This window comes from Aquarana catesbeiana, linkage group LG03 (assembly GCF_042186555.1).
Source record: "Aquarana catesbeiana isolate 2022-GZ linkage group LG03, ASM4218655v1, whole genome shotgun sequence".
Taxonomy (NCBI): domain Eukaryota; kingdom Metazoa; phylum Chordata; class Amphibia; order Anura; family Ranidae; genus Aquarana; species Aquarana catesbeiana.
Window position 1 is genome coordinate 527943999 of NC_133326.1, and position 19535 is coordinate 527963533.

Genomic DNA, 19535 nt, shown 5'->3' on the forward strand with positions numbered 1-19535 from the left:
GCCATCAACGCAAGTCCGGTCATGAGCAGGTGCTGGCATTTTAAGACTTTAATTAAATATCAGATTTTGCATACTTGCTGAACTATTCAGCTTATGCTTTACAGAACTAGTGAACCATCAGTTTTAAGGTTTAGAAAACAATGCCATAATCATAAAAGGCAGAACTTCGTTTTACAACGTACTTTATAAAAACTTTGTAAAGCCTTGGGCACTGCCTTGTTTTTGAAATGTGTATCTCTTAGCACAGCTGAAATAATATTAATAATAAAAAAAAATTCTATTATTATTATTGACTTATATTGTGCCATCCCAGCAGCATTACACAAATACAGCAACAGAAAACAATAGGCGACAAAATCCTACCCATACTATACAGCGATAAAACAAGGGTCCTCTGAGTTTCTTAACAAAGGGCCAACAAAGGTCAGAGTAGGAGACTACTCAATGTCAATGGGGCATCTGCAAATCTTCTTGGCAGAAAAACAAATTAGACATGCTGGAACAGCTTGTCTGATCACTTTATCCCTCCTGTGGTATTCCTCACCTGCTCCTTTCTATTGACCACATCGGGGATCATTTACTATATTGCCGAAAAATGATCCTGCAGTCCCAGAAAATAGCTCCCCATTAAGGCCAATTAAGACTTCAACTCTCAGAAACTGGGCGCTAATGCAAATGGAAAGCAGCGCTATTGCTGGCAAACATGCCTGTCAGATCACATATGTGGGAATAGTGGATGTCAATTGGGCTTGAACCTGCAAAATCCAAAGTTCTCACTGAAGGCTTATATGCAAGATCTTTGCCATAAAAAAGTGTATGGGGACCTGGGTCCTACCCCAGGGGACATGTGTCAATTGGAAAAAATGTTGTTAAAATGGAGGTTTTATCAGGAGCAATGATTTTAGTAATGCTTAAAGTGAAACAATAAAAATTAAAAATTCCTTTAAATATCGTGCCTGGGGGGTGTCTATAGTATGCCTGTAAAGTAGCGCACCTTTCCCGTGTTTATTACAGTACCACAGCAAAATTGCATTTCTAAAGGAAAAAATTTCATGCAAAATTGCTTGCGTCTGTAATGAATTGCCGGTTCCCAGCAATATAGAGTAAAAATCAAAGAAAAAAAGGCGTAGGTGCCCCCACCAGTCCATACCAGGTCCTTCGAGTCTGGTATGGATATTAAGGGGAACTCCATGCCAAATTAGAAAAAAAAATGGCGTAGGGGCCCCCCAATATCCATACCAGACCCTTATCCAAGCAAGCAGCCTGGCAGGTCAGGAAAGGGAGGGGACGAGTGAGCGCCCCCCTTGAACCATACCAGGCCACATGCCCTCAATATGGGGAGGGTGCTTTGGGGTCCCTCCAAAGCACCTTGTCCTCATGTTAATGGAGACAAGGGCCTCATCCCCACGACCCTTGCCCGGTGGTTGTGGGGGTCTGCGGGTGGGGAGCTTATCGGATTCTGGAAGCCCCCTTTAACAAGGGGGCCCCTAGATCCCGCCCCCCCATGTGAATGGGTATCGGGTACATTGTACCCTACACATTCACCAAAAAAAGCAGTGAAATGTGACAAAAGACAATAGCAGGTCTTTGACAATTCCTTTATTAAAAATGTCTTCTTCTTTCCCCCGCTTCTTCCTCCATCTTCCTCCGGTCTTCCATCGGTTTTCGCCTTCTTCCTCCAGCTTCTTCTTCCCGCGCTTCTTCCACCATCTTCCTCCACTTTTTCCTCTGGCTTCCTCTTCCCCTGGTCTTTCTCCTCTGCCGCTCCCGCTGAACATTCAAATAACAAACCTCCTCCAGTGCTGTTATGGGGCGGATGACGTCACTCCGAGACCCCGTCCCTTGTGACTTCACTGCCCGGGCATGATGGGACAGTGATTTCACAAGGGACGGGGTCTCCTGCTGATGTCATCTGGAGGCCACGCCCCATAGTTATATATGATATGTGCGTTATGGATGCGGACAGATTGGCTGGCCGCAGTGTCGGAGGAGGTTCGTTGTTTTTATGTTCAGCAGGTCGGTGGCGGGAGCGGTGAAGGAGAAAGACCGGAGGACGAAGTGGGGAAGAAGAAGCCAGAGGAAAATGTAGAAGACCGGAGGAAGATGGAGGAAGAAGCGGGGGAAGAAGAAGTTGGAGGAAGAAGGAGAAAACCGAAGGAAGACCGGAGGAAGAAGGAGAAAACCGAAGGAAGACTGGAGGAAGATGGAGGAAGAAGCGGGGGAAAGAACAAGACATTTTTTATAAAGGAATTGTCAAAATCCGGCTATTGTCTTTTGTCACATTTCACTGCTTTTTTTGGTGAATGTGTAGGGGTACAATGTACCCGATACCCATTCACATGGGGGGGTGGGATCTGGGGGCCCTCTTGTTAAAGGGGACTTCCAGATTCCGATAAGCCCCCTGCCCTCAGACCCCCACAACCACCGGGAAAGGGGTTGTGGGAATGAGGCCCTTGTCCCCATCAACATGGAGACAAGGTGCTTTGGGGGGGACCCCAAAGCACCCTCCCCATGTTGAGGGCATGTGACCTGGTACTGTTCAGGAGGGGGGGCGCTCTCTTTCCTGACCTGCCAGGTTGCATGCTCGGATAAGTGTCTGGCATGGATTTTGGGGGGACCCCATGCCATTTTTTTTCAATTTTGCGACAGGGTTCCCCTTAAAATCCATACCAGACCTGAAGGGCCTGGTATGGATTTTGGGGGGACCCCATGTCAATTTTTAAAAAAAATTTCCAATGGGGTTCCCCTTAAAGTCCATACCAGATCCGAAGGGCCTGGTATGCACTGGGGGGGGGGACCCTACGCAGTTTCTCTCCTTGATTTTTGAATAGCTGGATTTTTGGAATTCCACACCATAATATTATTGAATAATTGCATACCATTGCATGCATTTGAAGCGTTAAAATGATGGAATAAACCAAACTGATGTACATTCGCTAATTATGCTGCTGGGTACAATGTACGTTTTCAGGAGGTGATACCATTCGTGGGATTCAAACCCATGGCTTGAACCTTTGAAGGTAGCAGGGCATACCACTATGTTATGGAGCCGAGCATCATACATAGAAAATACTATTACTAATGTTAGATTCTTTTCATTCTATACAATAATGTTTTGCATTTGAGGCATTAATATTATGTTACCAACCATGCTCATGTGCCATTGGCTATTGGGTAGGGATGAGCCAAACACCCCCCGTTCGGTTCACACCAGAACTTGTGAACAGGCCAAAAATTTGTGTGAACACCATTAAAAGCTATGGGACACGAACATGAAAAATCAAAAGTGCTAATTTTAAAGGCCATAAAAAGTGTATGGGGACCTGGGTCCCGCCCCAGGGGACATGTATCAATGCAAAAAAAGTTTAAAAAAGTGAAACAATAAAAATGAAATTTTCCTTTAAGTATCGTGCCTGGGGGTGTCCTTAGTATGCCTGTAAAGTAGCGCATCTTTCCTATGTTTAGAACAGTACCGCAGCAAAATGAAATTTCTAAAGGAAAAAAAGTCTTTTATAACTGCTTGCGGCGTTAATGTATTGTCGGATCCTGGCAATATAGATAAAAATCATTGAAAAAAAATAGCGTGAGTTCCCCCCAGTCCATTACCAGTTCCTTTAGTAGAACCCCGCACCAAAATAAAAAAAAATTGCGGTGGGGTCCGCCTAAAATCCATACCAGGCCCTTCAGGTCTGGTATGGATATTAAAGGGAACCCTGCGCCAACATTGGGAAAAAAAAGGGCGTGGGGGTCCCCCCAAAATCCATACCAGACCCTTATCCGAGCACGCAACCTGGCAGGCTGCAGGAAAAGAGGGGGGGTGAGAGAGCACCCCCCCCCCGAACCGTACCAGTTCCCATGCCCTCAACATGGGGAGGGTGCTTTGGGGTAAGACCAAAACACCTTGTCCCCATGTTGACGGGGACAAGGACCTCATCCCCACAACCCTTGCCCGGTGGTTGTGGGGGACTGCGGGCAGGGGGGCTTATCGGTATCTGGAAGCCTCCTTTAACAAGAAGGCCCCCAGATCCCTGACACCCCCCCATGTGAATGGGTATCGGGTACATTGTACCCCTACCCATTCACTAAAAAAAAAGCAGTGAAATGTGACAAAAAAAAAATAACCAGTTTTTGACAATTCCTTTATTGTAAAATAACTCTGAGTGGTCTTCTCCCCTGAGCCACGTCTCTCGCCGTCATCTTCTCCTGGTGCTGCCTCTCCCACCGTCATCTTCTTTCGCCGTCTGTCGCCACGCCTACTTCTCCCGCTGTGTTCTTCCTCACCGCCGTGTTCTTCTTCGCCACCATTTTTCTGCGTTGTGTTGTCCCCCAGTGTCTGGTGACTCTTACACAGCCATGGGGCGTGACCATCTGCTGATGTCACACGGAGAGCCCGCCCCCTTTATTTTTGGAAAAAAGGGGGCGGGCTTTCCGTGTGACATCAACGGATGGTCACGCCCCATGGCTGTGTAAGAGACGCCAGACAGCGGGGGACAACACAATGGAGGAAGACGGTGGGGAGGAAGAACATGGCGGCGAGGAAGAACACAGCAGCGGGAGAGACGCAGACAGAAGAGGGAGAGACAGCACCAGGAGAAGATAACGGTGAGAGACACAGCACAGGGGAGAAGACCACTCAGAGCTATTTTTCAATGCTTACAATACTCCCCATGTTGAGGGCATGTAACCTGGTACAGTTCGGGGGGGGCACTCCCTCGTCCCCCCCTCTGTTCCTGCGGCCTGCCAGGTTGCATGCTCGGATAAAGGTCTGGTATGGATTTTGGGGGGTCCCCCATGCCATTTTTTTTTATTTTTGGCATGGGTGGTCCCCTCCAAAATCCATACTAGACCCGAAGGGCCTGGTATAGACAGGGGGGCCCCATGCAGTTTTTTTTGCGTTTTTTTGGGATGACTTTTTTTTACTTTCAGTGGGGAAGCCGCTGACAGCTGATGACTCATTGGTTGTTAAGGACACGGCAGCTGGCTTCCCTGCCCCCCCCCCCCAGTTTGCAACCACCTATATACCGTGTGAAAATATTAACCGCAAAACACATAAAAATTCTCATCACAAACGCAACAGATGCGTTTCTGGTGCGATTCCATTGAAATCTGTTACCCGCAAATCATGTGAAAAAAGTCCCCGACCATTTCCAAAAATGCACTGGCCACAAAAAAGCATAGATGTGAACTAGTACCATAGGAAACCATGTTAAATGGACTGTAGAGTGTTTCTGCAAACTGCAAAATGCACTAAAAAATGCATAGGTGTGAACACTGGAGCGATGCAGGAACCCTGCGAATCCAGTACGGGTTCCGCATACAACTCACAGGCAGTTCACACTGCCATATGCGAACTGCTGGGAGTGTCAGTAGAAAGCTAATGGCACGCCCAAATCAGTTCGCATATTGCAGAGCGAACTGTAAGTTCAGAAAAGACACATGCGATCTGATTCTGCTGTGGAGCAAAAAAGGGTCCTGTGCAAGTTTGGTCCGAATGCGATGCAAATTCAACCATACAATCTGTATGGCTGAGTTTGCATCACATAGACATCACATGTGATTTGTACTGCGGGGCAAATCACATCCGATGTCGGACAGCACAGCAGAACCAGCCCTAAGGCCCCTTTCACACTTGAGCGACTTGTCCTGCGACTTCTGTGTCCATAGACCTCATGATTACACTGGCATTGCTTTAAATCACATACAATTTGCAGCAAAAAGCGCTGCAAAATTGCTGGACTTTCAGGTCGCACAAGTGTGAAAGGGGCCTTATGGACCTCAAGTTGTATGAAAAGTCGGCCAAGTATGAAAGGAACCTAAAGAGATTCATTTGATAACACCTTTGAATTAGGCCCCATTTGCACTTGTGCGACCAATGCATGTGTAATCTTGCGGTATATGGACCTCAAGTCGCATCAAAGTCAAACCAAAGTAGTGCAGGCACCACCTTTATCATTTACTTGCAGGTGTGCTAAAGAGTTTAGTTTTTTTGGTGCACAAATACATATAGAAATTAGAAGATAAAATAAAGATATTGCACTTCCCCAAAACCACCACCCCCAAAACTAATTAAAAAGAAAGAAAAGAGAAAAAAAAAAAAACAAGCTCAATAATATACTTTTATTTTGCCAGCAGAAACAAAATTATGTACATTCATTTACTAGCTTCAAAAAAAATTCTACAGGATATATGGTGCTACATTTAGCGAAACAGTTAGCAATTGGGTTTTAAGGGCATTGCTCATAGGAGCTTACAATCTAAAATTTGTCTAAACCTTAGACTGAACACAGCTTTACTTTCAGTGTATAACGGGCAACACATCACATTTTTATCTGCAAGATTATAGAAAAATACTTAACAGTCATTTTTACAAAGCATTCCAACATATTAAAAAAGGTACATATTCAAAATATAACACCCACCACCAGCCCACATTCCACACACATACATACATTGGTGAGTATGTTCTGCTGGAAGCTGCATTTCTGTGTAGATGATTAAGCAATGAGATCAAAGAGTAGAAGGTCAGTGCATGCTCCCAAACCATATTTGCATCCTCAGACAGGAACAATACACACAGCATGGCCACATAAACCCACTTTTGATTGAAAAAATGCACAGGAATTTCAGCAAACAAACAGCCCCAGTTGGGCATTTGTCAATATGCACAATATCATTCCTTCTCCCCCACAAATCACAGCAAAAAACCTAGCCTTCTCAGGCCAAAAGACCCCCCCCCCTCCCTACTGCAGCCCTTTATATAAGTTAGGTTGTATTGTTAGCACACTGACACACCCAATAGAAGTACACGCCCAATAGAAGTACAGGCCCACCAGTATCTTTCAATCTGTCTCTTCATGTATGTCTAAAGTGATTGCACCTGATGAGCAGGAACACATAATACTATTTGCAACTGTGTTAGCCCTTGGCTATGTGCATCAAATCTCCAACTACAGGCCAAAGATCAAAGTCCATTTGCATGCACATAAACAAAGCAACAGTTTTCTAAGCATATGTACCTATGCAGTGTAAACCGCCATTTTACATCTCTGGGCATGATTAGTGCTAACAAACATTAACATCAGTCCCTGACTGCAATGAGCTTCCAATCTAAAGTCCAAAACTAACTTTCTTACATTAGAGACTATTTTGACAGGAGACAAATGACATGCCAGCATGTCTTTGGATTGTGGTGAGAAACCCACACAGGGGAGAACATATAAACTTCAACACAAGCATTAGCATGTTGGGAAATTGAACCAGCAACCCCAGTACTGGTAGACAGAATTGCTACCCACTTAGCCAGCAAGCAGTCTCACACATGTTGTCTGCATCTCTGTGGTGTGAATCAGCCTAGGGCCTAGTCCATAGCCATGCTCAGTGTCACAAGCAATATACAATATATTGGCCTAAGTATTGGGACGCCTGGGACACATGAACTGTAATGGCATCCCAGTCTTAGTCCGTAGGGTTCAAAATTCATTTGGCCCATAACAGCTTCAACTATTCTGGGAAGGCTGTCCACAAGGTTTAGAAGTGTGTCTGTGGGAATGTTTGACCATTCTTCCAAGTGCATTTGTGAGGTCAGGCACTGATGTTGGACGAGAAGGTCTGGCTTACATGATTTGCTTTAATTCGTCCCCAAGGTGCTCTGTTGTGTTGAGGTCAGGACTCTGTGCAGGCCAGTCAAGTTCTTCCACCCCAAACTCACTCATCAATGTCTTTATGGACCTTGCTTTGTGCACTGGTCCAAACCATTTGGTGGAGGGGGGATTATGATGTGGGGTTGTTTTTCAGGGGTTGGGCTTGGCCTCTTAGTTCCAGTGAAGGGAACTCTTAAGGCATCAGCATACCAAGACATTTTGGACAATTTCATGCTCCCAACTTTGTGAGAACAGTTTGGTGATGGCCCCTTCCTGTTCCAACATGACTGCACACCAGTGCACAAAGCAAGGTCCATAAAGACATGGATGAGTGTGTTTGGGGTGGAGGAACTTGACTGGCCTGCACAGAGTCCTGACTGATCAATAGAATACCTTTTGGCTGAATTAGAGTAGAGACTGCGAGCCAGGCCTTCTCATCCAACAGCAGTGCCTGACCATACAAATGCACTTTTGGAAGAATGGTCAAACATTCCCATAGACACACTAAACCTCATGGACAGCCTTCCTAGCCTTCCCAGAAGCTGTTCTAGCTGCAAAGTGTGGGCCAAATCAAATTTTAACCCTACGGGCTAAGACTGGGCTGCCATGAAAGTTTATGTGTGTGTAAAGGCAGGTATCCCAATACTTTTGGCTAGATAGTGTATCTGGCAAGATTTACAATGGTGGTGAAACCCTCCTACACATAAATATTACATTTAGATATAGTTTTAGGACCTGGGAGGTGAGACAACTTCTCTACATGAAGCGGCATGTTTGGGATTCAAACCCAAACACTCAGGGATGCTAACAGAATTTCCAACCTCTAAGCCACAGCACTGCCACTTGTGAAAACCTCCTACACATAAATACTGCATTTCTTTGGACATACAGGTGATGGAATTACATTACTCAAGAGTTATTCTTTTTGATTTATTCTGTGAGATTTGCTGGTTCTTTGTGGGTGAGTGTAGAATAGTAATATTACCCTCAGATTTTTGGAAATTACATTTTGATTTCTGATGTTGGTACACATATCACATTTTTGGGCTCAAATTATGATTATTTGGAAATAATAAAAAGCACAAAAAATTGTGACTCGTTTTAAATTTGCATCAGCAATGGTATTGTTTGTGGATTGTAAAGACACCTATGTCAGTTTGGGTAAAGATTGTTGTGAAATGGAGAGTAACAAGTGAAAGTGACACGGAAAGAAATATTTTACCAAAACATCAAAACATTCCACATTCTAGCATTCTTAAAAACAAAATAGATTAAGTAGAAGCAACAATGTTGCAAAGGAAAATTTATTTCAGAGAAAGATACATGTCATCTCAACATTAAAAGGATTTATTTGGAGAAGTTACAATTGTACCATTAGAATCAATGGCTAAAACTTGCATTGGACTATAATAGCGCCAATTTTCACTCCAAAAATGCTTTTTAACACAGCACTCATTCTGATATTTACTATAGCGCCCTGTAAAAAAGACATTGGAGCTAAAATGAGAACTATTTGCAGGTCTGAGCATGCTCAGTTGTGTTGGCATCTAGTTGTACAAAAACGGGGAATTTATCTCTTTTCAGACTTTTAAAGATATTTCAGTGTAGAAATCACTTTTTTCACACAGTTAAAAGCAGATTATCTTTAAATAATATACTGCATATTTCAGTGCCATTTAGGCAATTATATCATGCTCTAAACATTATTTCCATGTGTACTACTCCAGGTTTTAGCAGAGTAAGGGTTTGGGCACTATTTAGTTTCAGGGAACTATAGTAAATTTGATATTGGGGGTATTTTTTACCAGAGCTATAGTGAATACCATTTTAGCGCTAATTAGCGCGATCAACGCTGCAGCGCTATAGTAAATGACCTCCATTATGTTCCAAGCATAGAACCCAAAGTGTCTTCTGACCAACCTCTAATGTCTGTCATGGCCTTTTTGGTGAATAAACTGTGCCATATATCTATAGAAATATAATTTATTTTAGATATTCTCTTCCAGTAAAACCATGTATGGATCACCAAAGAAAACAATCTAACTTATATGGGGCAACAACAGACACCACTGTTCAAAATGTATTGGTTTCAGAAGCTCTAACTTCTGTGATGGCGTTTGGGTGAATAAACCGTGCCTTCTATCTACAGATAAAGTTTATTTTAGTTGTTTTTTTCCCCAGTAAAACCATGTATAGAAACAATCTAATTTAAATGGGGCACCAACAGACACCGCTGTCTAACACTTGTTGGTTTCAGGAGCAATCAGAAATGAAGATACTGCCAGAGCTGCTTACGGTGTATCTTCTCTGCCCCTTTCCACATAGTACATTGTATAATTGTCCATGTTGAGGGATTCGGGGACCGGTCTAAATCCTTCCCATGTTTATGGTAGTCTTAGGGTATATGAGGGCAGACATCTGCAAATAAAGTTTGCTAGATGATCTTCTCTGTCTATAAAAAACAATGAGTGGGTCAATGCTAACTTTCAAGGCCAACAGATATCCACTTGGATATCAAACAGCTTACTATGAAGCTGCAGTTGCACTGTATCTGTGTTTTAATTGCTACTCTCATCATTTTCAGCATCATAAACTACATTATGAACATGCATAAACCTTACTCAGTGGCTTGTGTCTGCCAGATATTTTTACTGATGTGGATCAGATCACCCTACAGTGAAAATGAAGACGCAGCGGGCAGTGCAATCTTCTCATCTATGATTTAGCATATTCACTTTGTGTACAATTAGCTTGAGAAGATACATAAAACCATTCTTTCAATGCTCCTCCTGCACGTTTGTTGTACATTTCCCATGGATACAAGAAGTGAATTGCACCTGAGCAAATAACACAACACCCTAAAACAAGCATAGGCAGATATACATCTTTCAAATCCCCTCTCCAGTGAACAGAGAGCATATACAGGATGTAACCCTGTGCAGGATGAGCTTAAAGAGAACACATTTTGATTGGTAATCAGTCTTTGTTGCCTTTTCCACGTTTCCTATGTCTCAGCAGCTGCTGACAGTTTATGTACTTCACAAAGCAAATATCAAAACCAATTTCTCTGTCGTCTGCATCTACATAGCTAACTTCACAGCAGTTATATGGCTGCTCCAGTTATCCAGTTAAAAATATAAAAAATGATTATTTGGTAGGCTGAGTTTCAGCACAGATAGTCATCTGTAGTACTATGCAGCAAGGGTGTTTTAACAAAACAAGTAGACACCTCAAAGCTAAAGGTGTACGAAGACCCTTACATAGTAGGTGAGGTTTAAAAAAATTCACAAGTCCATCAAGTTCAACCTATGTGTGTGATTAACAATGAACTTCTTATTTGCACCCTTTTGGGGTAATAAATATACCACAATGCTTTGGTATATCTGTTTGATAAGTGCAAAAAACACCTGTTAATCCTGCTAGAAATCATGTAAGCTGATAACTTCCTGATAACTTCTTGTGCCCTCTGCCTTTGCTGTATTTTTATCGGTCAGCAATTTTCTCAATGGACTACAGAACACCTTCCCCTTATGTTTTGGAGATGAGAAGAGAGGTAAAGGTATTCTGTAATACTAACATACTTCTTGTATTAGGCTACTTTCACACTGGGGCCGCCGAGTGTCAGCGCTAAAGTGCTGCTCGTTTTAGCGGGGCTTTAGTGGAGCTTTTGCAGTGCTTTTTGTCTGCTAGCAGAGTGCTTTTAACCTCCGCTAGTGGCCGAAGAAGGGGTTAAAAGTGCCCGTGTTGCGGTGCTTCTGAAACGCTTTTCAGGTGCTTTTGAAGTGCTGCCCATTCATTTCAATGGGTAGGGGGTTTTGGGAGCGCTGTATACAGAAACAAACATTTTTAGTAGAGTAGAAAAGGGTTATAATATCTGTTTTTATTGCTATGTTTGCTTTGGACATACCCCTTATTTTATCCCCCAAAGATAATATTGTCCCCAGAATAGTATGTGATTTGATATCTCCAACTGACCCACAGATGGTACTAAAAACCTAAAAGAGATTCAATCCAATCCCCAGTTCTATCGCAAACAAAATTTTTCACTGTAATTCTAGTCCTTCCTGTCAGCACATAAAGTGCTGGGAAATCTCTCCAATGAAACAAAAACATGAAACAAAACATGCTTTCCTGGTGCCTCCATGGCAGCATACATGTGATAGAGCTCCGCCTCGACTCCTCCTTCAAAACTAGCAAATAGCATAAATTAAAGGCATAGCTCCTCCCCCAACATTCTCCTTTTTTTCTTCATACCTCTGGAACTGGTGAAGAGTAGCAGTACGTCCATACCTCTGCTGTCGGCAGCGTCCGTCAGGTTCAGCCTCTCCCGTGCGCAGTCCCTGTTCTTGGGCCACTAGTAGGGTCTCTGACGGTATTTTAATGGGCATCCGGGTCTCACTCCCCACTCACTGTGCGGCCGGCGGGGAGAAAGTGAGTGAGAAGGACAGAGAAGGGTGCGGCCTTCATGACGCAAGGGGGCGTGTTTCGGGAGCCATGCGCACGCACGCCGCCGGAGTACACAGCTGTTCTCTATCACATTCAGGGTCCTCCACTGCCGTTAGTACTCATGCGCAAGCGCACACAGCGATGAGGCCTCGGTGGCCATCTTGGTTTAGGGAAAACGCTCTGAATGACAGCCAGTGGTACCAGAAGGGGGCTGTCCTCACTCATTTTCCCCCCATCCTTTCCTCTTTACAAGTTTGGGCTCAGGGCTGCTTTGGATAACCAGTGGTGCCCTGCAGTCTAAAAAACACATCAGCGTTAAAAGTATGTGTTCTTTTCTTTTTCATGGCTCAGTCTATGTGCTTTTTGTTTCCTCCCCAAAAGGTTCAATCCTTTTCTCTCTTCATTCCTCATGCAGCTGATCCTCCTGCCCATTTCACTATGAGCCATTGGTCACGTAGCCACGATCCTCCTATGTCCAATGGGTATGGGACCATCTGTACGTGAGTATATATAAAAATAAAAAAAGAGTGCACCCCTGACAAACAAACTTTGTTTGTTTCAGCCCTGTTCCCTCAAAACGGTCCAGGAAATCTTTAAGATGCCATGACAATGACCACAGTCCAGAGCAGAGATCACGCTCTTCACACCATAGATCTTCTAGAAGATCAGGGTCTCGGAGACAAAATCATTCCCCTTCGCTCCCACAACGGGCGTCAAGAAAAAAGTACTGGGCATATGGCGCAGTTCTACTCCCTGATGAGCTAGTCTGTAGAAACTCTCTCAGGGACTACAAAGCCAACCGGGAACTGTAAGGCCAGCAGGTGGTCGATCTACTTAAGCAGACCATGAAAGACACCTTTTCTGAATTGGCAGCTATAATCCCCGCTCACCCGGTTCCACAAGCTGTGCAAATGCTAGATCCAGACCCCAGCACCCTGGGTCCATCAGCTGTTGGTACTCCTTTGCCTGCATCAGGAAAAACAGCTAGACAGTCTCCACCAGAAGATCCGTCCGAGGAGTCCTCAGAAGACTCTGAACCATCCGGTGTCGTTTATTCCCTGGTACAGCCCTTTATCCAGGTGGTGAAAAGCGCTATTGCCTGGGAAGATCCGGAAGAGCCACCTCAGTAGTCAAAAACTTATTTCCCATTCCTTAAGAGAAAACAAATTGTCTTCCCAATATTGGGAGAGATCAGAGAGATTATAAAGGACGAATGGAGCAAAACAGACAAGAAGTTTTCCCTAGCCCGTTTGACAAAATTGTATCCACTAGCGGATTCGGATACACAGTCGTTAAATTCAATGCCGGTGGTTGATGAGGCAGTAGTACGTCTGGCAAAAAAGGTAACCTTGCCGATGAAGGATTCAACGTCATTCAAGAAACCCCTGGATAGACAAATTGATCTAGACCTCAAAAGGAGCTATCTAGCTGCAGGGGCGGCTTGTAGGCCAGCCATTGTGCTGACATCTGTTTCCAATGCCATCAGGTCGTGGACAGAAAATGTGGAGACAGCCCTGCACCAAGACGTCCCCAAGGATGACATAATCAAAGCTCTGGAGGAGCTTAAGTTGGCGGCAGATTTCATAGGGGAAGCAGCGATTGACGTGATCCGTTGTTCGGCCAACTCAATGCTGCACTCGGTTATGACAAAACGAGCCTTATGGCTAAAACCCTGGACAGCCGATCTGGCATCAAAACAAAATTGGTGCAAGATTCCCTTTGTTGGAAAATCCTTTTTCGGCGAGAAACTCGATAAAGCGTTCTCCCGAGTAACAGGGGGCAAATCTAGTTTACTCCCCAGGGACAGGAAGGTCTGGAAAACAAGAGCCTATTTGTCTCAATTTCGATAATCAAATTCCAGAGACTTCAGGTAGTCTCGCCCCTTTAAAGATAATAAAAGGTTGTGGAGAGGCACTCAGACGTCTTTTTTGGGAGCCAGAGGGAACAAGACCCTCACCGCTCCCCAGGAGGGGACGAAGTCCTTTTGACATTAGAGGGGCAGAGACGCCCCCAGTAGGGGCCCGACTAAAGCCTTTTGACGCCAGAGGGGCAGAGACGCCCCCAGTAGGGGCCCGGCTGAAGTGTTTTTTTTCCAGTCTGGGCCTCCAAATGCCAAGACCCATGGGTCCTATCAACGGTCCAGTACGGTCACTTCTGGACTTCCTCTCATCAGCCTCCTCACACGTCTTTCAAGGAAACACAGACACCGGCCTCCCCACAGAAAGCACTGGCCCTAAACCAGTTTATAGAGTCACTGCAGCATCAAGGGGCAGCAGTACCTGTTCCCCCATCGGAATGATTTACAGGTTTCTATTCCACCCTTTTCCTGGTACAGAAGAAACCAGGCGACTGGAGACCTGTAATAGATTTGAAAAGACTCAACAGATACATCCATCTCGAGAGTTTTAAGATGGAGTTGCTGCAAGCAATCATCCAAGCCATACAACCAAGTGATTGGTTAATATCCATAGACCTGCAGGATGCTTACCTCCAAGCGCTACGTAAACTGTTGGCGCTATATAAATACTGTATAATAATAATAATATAATAATAAAGTCCCCATTCTACCATTTTTTTAAAAGTATCTATAGTTTGCAGTGGGTTATGTCCACCTGCAATTCCAGACTCTGCCCTTCGGGCTGTGCACTTCCCCTCGGGTGTTCACAAAAGTGTTGATATCTGTCTTGGCCCCTCTGAGAGTGGACTAAGAATTTACCACTATCTGGACGATATCCTCTTGCTATCAAACAACCCGAATCAGCTTATAGCCCACAGAGAAATACTTCTGCAGTCGTTATCGGAGCTGGGGTGGTTGGTGAATCACCGAAAGAGCCAACTAGCTCCAACACAACAAATGATTTACCTAGGGGCAATGTTCAATACCGACCTGGGCACAGTTTCTTTACCTCAACCGAAGATGGAGAGCATCATTCAAAAAATGCCCAAGACCATACGGAGGTCCCACTTATCAGCCTCACAGTGTCTGAGCCTTATAGGCATGAGGACCTTATGTATACCGCTAGTCCCGTGGTCTCACAGACATCTGAGGCACTTCCAGACAGGATTCCTAACACAATGGAAAAGGCAACATCTATCTCAGAGAATTCAATTGACAACGCTAATGAGCAGGAGCCTGCACTGGTGGACGAATCCAGAGAATCTCTCTCGGTCCCATCATTTGGGTTCCCACTCATGGACCATAATTACATCAGATGCAAGTGGTCAGGGGTGGGGTGCCCATTGCAGAGAATTCAGGATTCAGGGAAGATGGTCCTTTCCCACTAGAGGGATAGTATCCAACATCTTAGAAATGAGAGCAGCATTTCTAGCCTTGACCTCTTTTGCACCACAGATCAAAGGGCAGAGGGTGCTTCTGCGCCTGGACAACAAAGCTGCAGTTTCATATCTTCAGAAACAAGGGGGCACACACAGCAAAACACTTCTGAGGGAAGTGGAACCTGTAATGGTCTGGGCCGAGAGGAACCTGGTAGACCTCAGAGCGTTATATCGCCCAGGCAAAATGAACACAGAGGCAGATGTCTTATCGAGGAGATTTGGGGACAACAACGAGTGGTCACACCACCCCCATGTGTTCAACCAAATTTCCCATCTATGGCAGACCCCACAGGTGGACCTCTTTGCTACCCAGGAGAATACCAAACTCGGGAGGTTCTTCTCTCGCCTTCCACACCCACAAGCAGAGGGAGTAGACACATTATCGTATCATTGGAACTTCAAGAGGGCTTACGCCTTTCCTCCTCGCCCACTCATCTTGAAGTTTCTCCTCAGGCTCCTAAGGGAACCAGTCCAAATACTAGCAGTGTTACCTTATTGACCGAAGAGACCATAGACCAGCTAGTCATGCATCTCAGTGTGAATCCTCCTATCAGAATTCCCCCCTTCCCTCAGTTATAGACCCAGGGCAGGCTGGCTCATCCAGACCCACAAAAACTGGATCTTCGTGTATGGAGGTTGAAAGGAGGAGGTTCGAGTTGTTAGGCTGCTCCCAAGAAGTCATATCCACCCTGCTTAAAGCAAGAAAACCAACAACCAACGCAATATATACAAAGATTTGGGACAAGTTCTTTTCCTACGCCACAGGAAAGGGGTTTTATCCAGTCTCTCCTTCCACTGCTCATGTTTTGAGCTTTCTTCAAACTGGTCTCCATTTGGGTCTCAGCCAGAGCTCCCTTAAAGTACAAGTGTCGGCAATCTCTGCAGCAACTAACACAAGGTGGGCAGAAGATCCTCTAGTGGTTACATTCCTCAGGGGTGTACTGAAGATGCGCCCTCCAACCAGGCGTTCCTTTCTGAAGTGGGTCCTTCCTCTAATACTGGAAGTATCATCCACTCACCAATTCATGTGCCGGCAGATGAAATATCAATTTGGAATCTAACCTTGAAAACAAATTTTCTCCTGGCTATCACATCCAGGCAGGAGGATTTCGGAACTTCACTTTCTGGGCGTAGGAGATGAACATATATCCTTTTTTCCAGACAGGGTAGAACTTCGCCCTCTCCGAGGGTTCACACCTAAAGTCACCACAACGGCACATCTATTGGAACCATGGGCATTACTAGTCTTTTCTGACCCAGAATCAAACTCCTGTCATGAGTTAGATATCTCCAAAGTCCCCGGGGCCTACTTGGAAGCCACAGCGAATTTTAGGAACTCTGAAAGACTTTTCATCATCCCGTGGGGAAAAAATAGAGGAAGGGAAGCTTCCCCCAGAACCTTGACGCCCTGGGTTGTCAAGTTAATCCAAAAAGCTTACAGGGTGAAGAACTTGGAACCTCAGGCTCAGGTGAATGCTCATTCAACGGTATCAGCATATTGGGTAGCGAGGGCGAATGTTTCTCTTGAAACAGTATGCAGGGTCGCCACTTGGTCTTCTTGACACACGTTTCTTAAACACTACCGTACTGATCCCGGGGCACTTACAACAGTAGAGTTCGGGAGAGGAGCACTTCATGCCGCTATGTCTGTGTCTAATTAATTTTTTTTTCGTTAAAGCATTAAACCTACCCATGTGAGCTAGTTATTTATCACATGTATCACATTCAATAGTCCTGAAGGAGGAGTAGAGGCGGAGCTCTATCACATGTATGTTGCCATGGATAGGCACCAGGAAAGTAAAATTACGGTAAGTATAATACAATTTTCCGTTTTTAGTAAAGTGAAGAAGGGCTAGACCTTCTGACAATGTTGTTTTTGCTTTCCGAACCCTCAAGTCCCATTTCGTTTTCAAGCATTCTGCAGACAGGAAGTGAGGCTAAATCATCCTAAAAGGGTCACAATTTTTTTTTTTAAAAGCTAAAGTTTATTCTGCTTATATTTTGCCTTCCCCGTTGTTCCTCTTTTCCATCTCATCAACATATTAATTATATATTTAAACAAAACCCTTCTGTTTTCAATGCTCAGTGCAGTGACATTTTCATGGGGTCTCTGTGCTTTTCTTTGCAATGTAAACAGGCCACGGCTGGTGGGAGGGGATGACAGGTGGCTGTACATAGCTTCCTGAAAACATTACAGGTCCCTGGCCCAGTATTCCTTTCCAGGACCCTTAGCCCTGATGCAAGCAGTGGGTTAGCTCTTGGGAAGAGGTATGCAAATATCAAAATGCCTTGATGGCAGTGGCAGTTGCTCATGCAGTCCCCCCATAATCCATGCGTCTGGCCTCTAATCTACATACAGGGTGCCGGACGCATGGATTCCAATGTTTTTTTTTTTTTTTTTTTTTTTTTAGAAGCACATGACAGAGGCTCTAATTGGCTTAAAAAAAGGTGGGCTCGGGGCACAGAGCACTGTGCCCCAAACCCACCCAGTTGTGTGACATTAGGGAATAATATTCGCTAATGTCTTCCTGTTTCTCCTCCCCACTAATCAGGAAGCGGGTCCTGAGACCCAGTTGGCCGGGAGTCCTAGGACCCGATTGGTCACAGGTCCTAAGTCCTGATTGGCTGGGAGTAGAAGAGACTGCGGTGACTCGGGAGGAAATGCAGCGGGGAGGCCGCGACCTGAATGGTGTAAGTGCAGGGGCTGATGGGCGAGCGATGCGGTGATCGAGCGACGGGAGAAGCGGCAATTGATCAAGCGAACACCAGGGGGTGGTGGGTGGCTTGCTGGCTGGGGAGGCTGGGGTCCACCCCCCCCAAGAAAATTGAGCACCAGCCGCCACTGCTTGAAGGGTAGATGTTAGTCAGGAGGAGTGGGTGTTCCTAAGCAGGCTGCATTTGCACGAAGATTGACCTAGGTAATGCCCAAATGTCATGCTATGTTGCCAGTGAATGAAAGGGGTACAGAGACTGGCTGTGGAGGAAAGGCCTAGGGTTCCTTCATTCAGGAAAGGAGGAGGGCTCTATCTGACTTGCTGTAGCTTCTAATGCACACTGCACAGTGTGCAGAGAGTGAGCAATTTCAATACAGGAAAGGAGCTTGTACAACTTTGCAATATTGAAGGGAAGGCTGGAGTTCAGCTTTTAAACCACACAAAAAGCACCTGAATTTCCCAAAGGCAAATAAGTAAAAATTCTATTTTTATGTGAACTGTAGATACATGAAAAACCACATCAAGAGAACTGAATATGCCACAGCAGATAACGATGCAAAACTGTTTAGTTCTTCCATGTTTACATTGCCACTTGGGTACCAATAGATACTTCAATAGCCTCTGTAGGCAGGAAGAACAAGACTGTTAATAAAAATTACTTACAAAGCTGTCTATCTCCTCACTGTGTTATAATACAAAACCTGTTATGGGGTTACACTTTAAATCAGTATAAACCATTTACAAAGCAAATGCAGAAAATTCATACCAATCCCACTGCCGGTCCAGAATCCTAATTAGAATTCCACATTTATTATGCAGAGAACAGAGAGCATTTAATGATAAAGAGAGCATCACGCCGAGAGCTTCTAGAACACTTTAATCTGAATGGCTCGCCAGTATGTATTGTTCTTTTTCATTCAGCTAGTATTTGCCGCCTGAAAGACCTTTAAAGCACAGAGGAGCGTTGAACGGGTTAAGCAGTTGTTGCAAGCTTTTCACTTTTTTTTTTTTATCTTCAATAAACTATCTCAGGGTCATTAATGGAGAAAGGCCTAGTCATCAAGGGATGGGGTCGGATGGGGAGAGAGAGACACACAAGGGCTCTTCACAGGGAAAAAAGTGTTCAGGAATCCTTTTAAAGGAAAGTTGCTTTATTGAGAGGCGTGATTCCTATTACACAGGTTGATGAACACACACCAAGACAAGTGTGTCTTGATGTAAAGAAAGACTCTTTGGGCTCAGAGTCTCCCGCCATTCTGTCTGTAAACCAGTTTTGTCGGTAAATTTTATACTGGGAAACTTTGTAAACTCATCAAGCAATGCAAACATTCAAGGTAGGAATGCCTTTCACGTTTTCTAAACTTTGCAGATGTTCTATCTACAGGTAGAGTCATGCTTT

The 19535-nt window shown here is 44.7% G+C and overlaps 1 long non-coding RNA gene across 1 annotated transcript in view; it reads left to right on the forward strand.

Annotated features, from left to right (window-relative positions):
* Window positions 1-19535, forward strand: part of LOC141132639 (uncharacterized) — a 411644-nt gene that overhangs the window by 174639 nt on the left and 217470 nt on the right. The gene's annotated exons all lie outside the window — the stretch shown is intronic.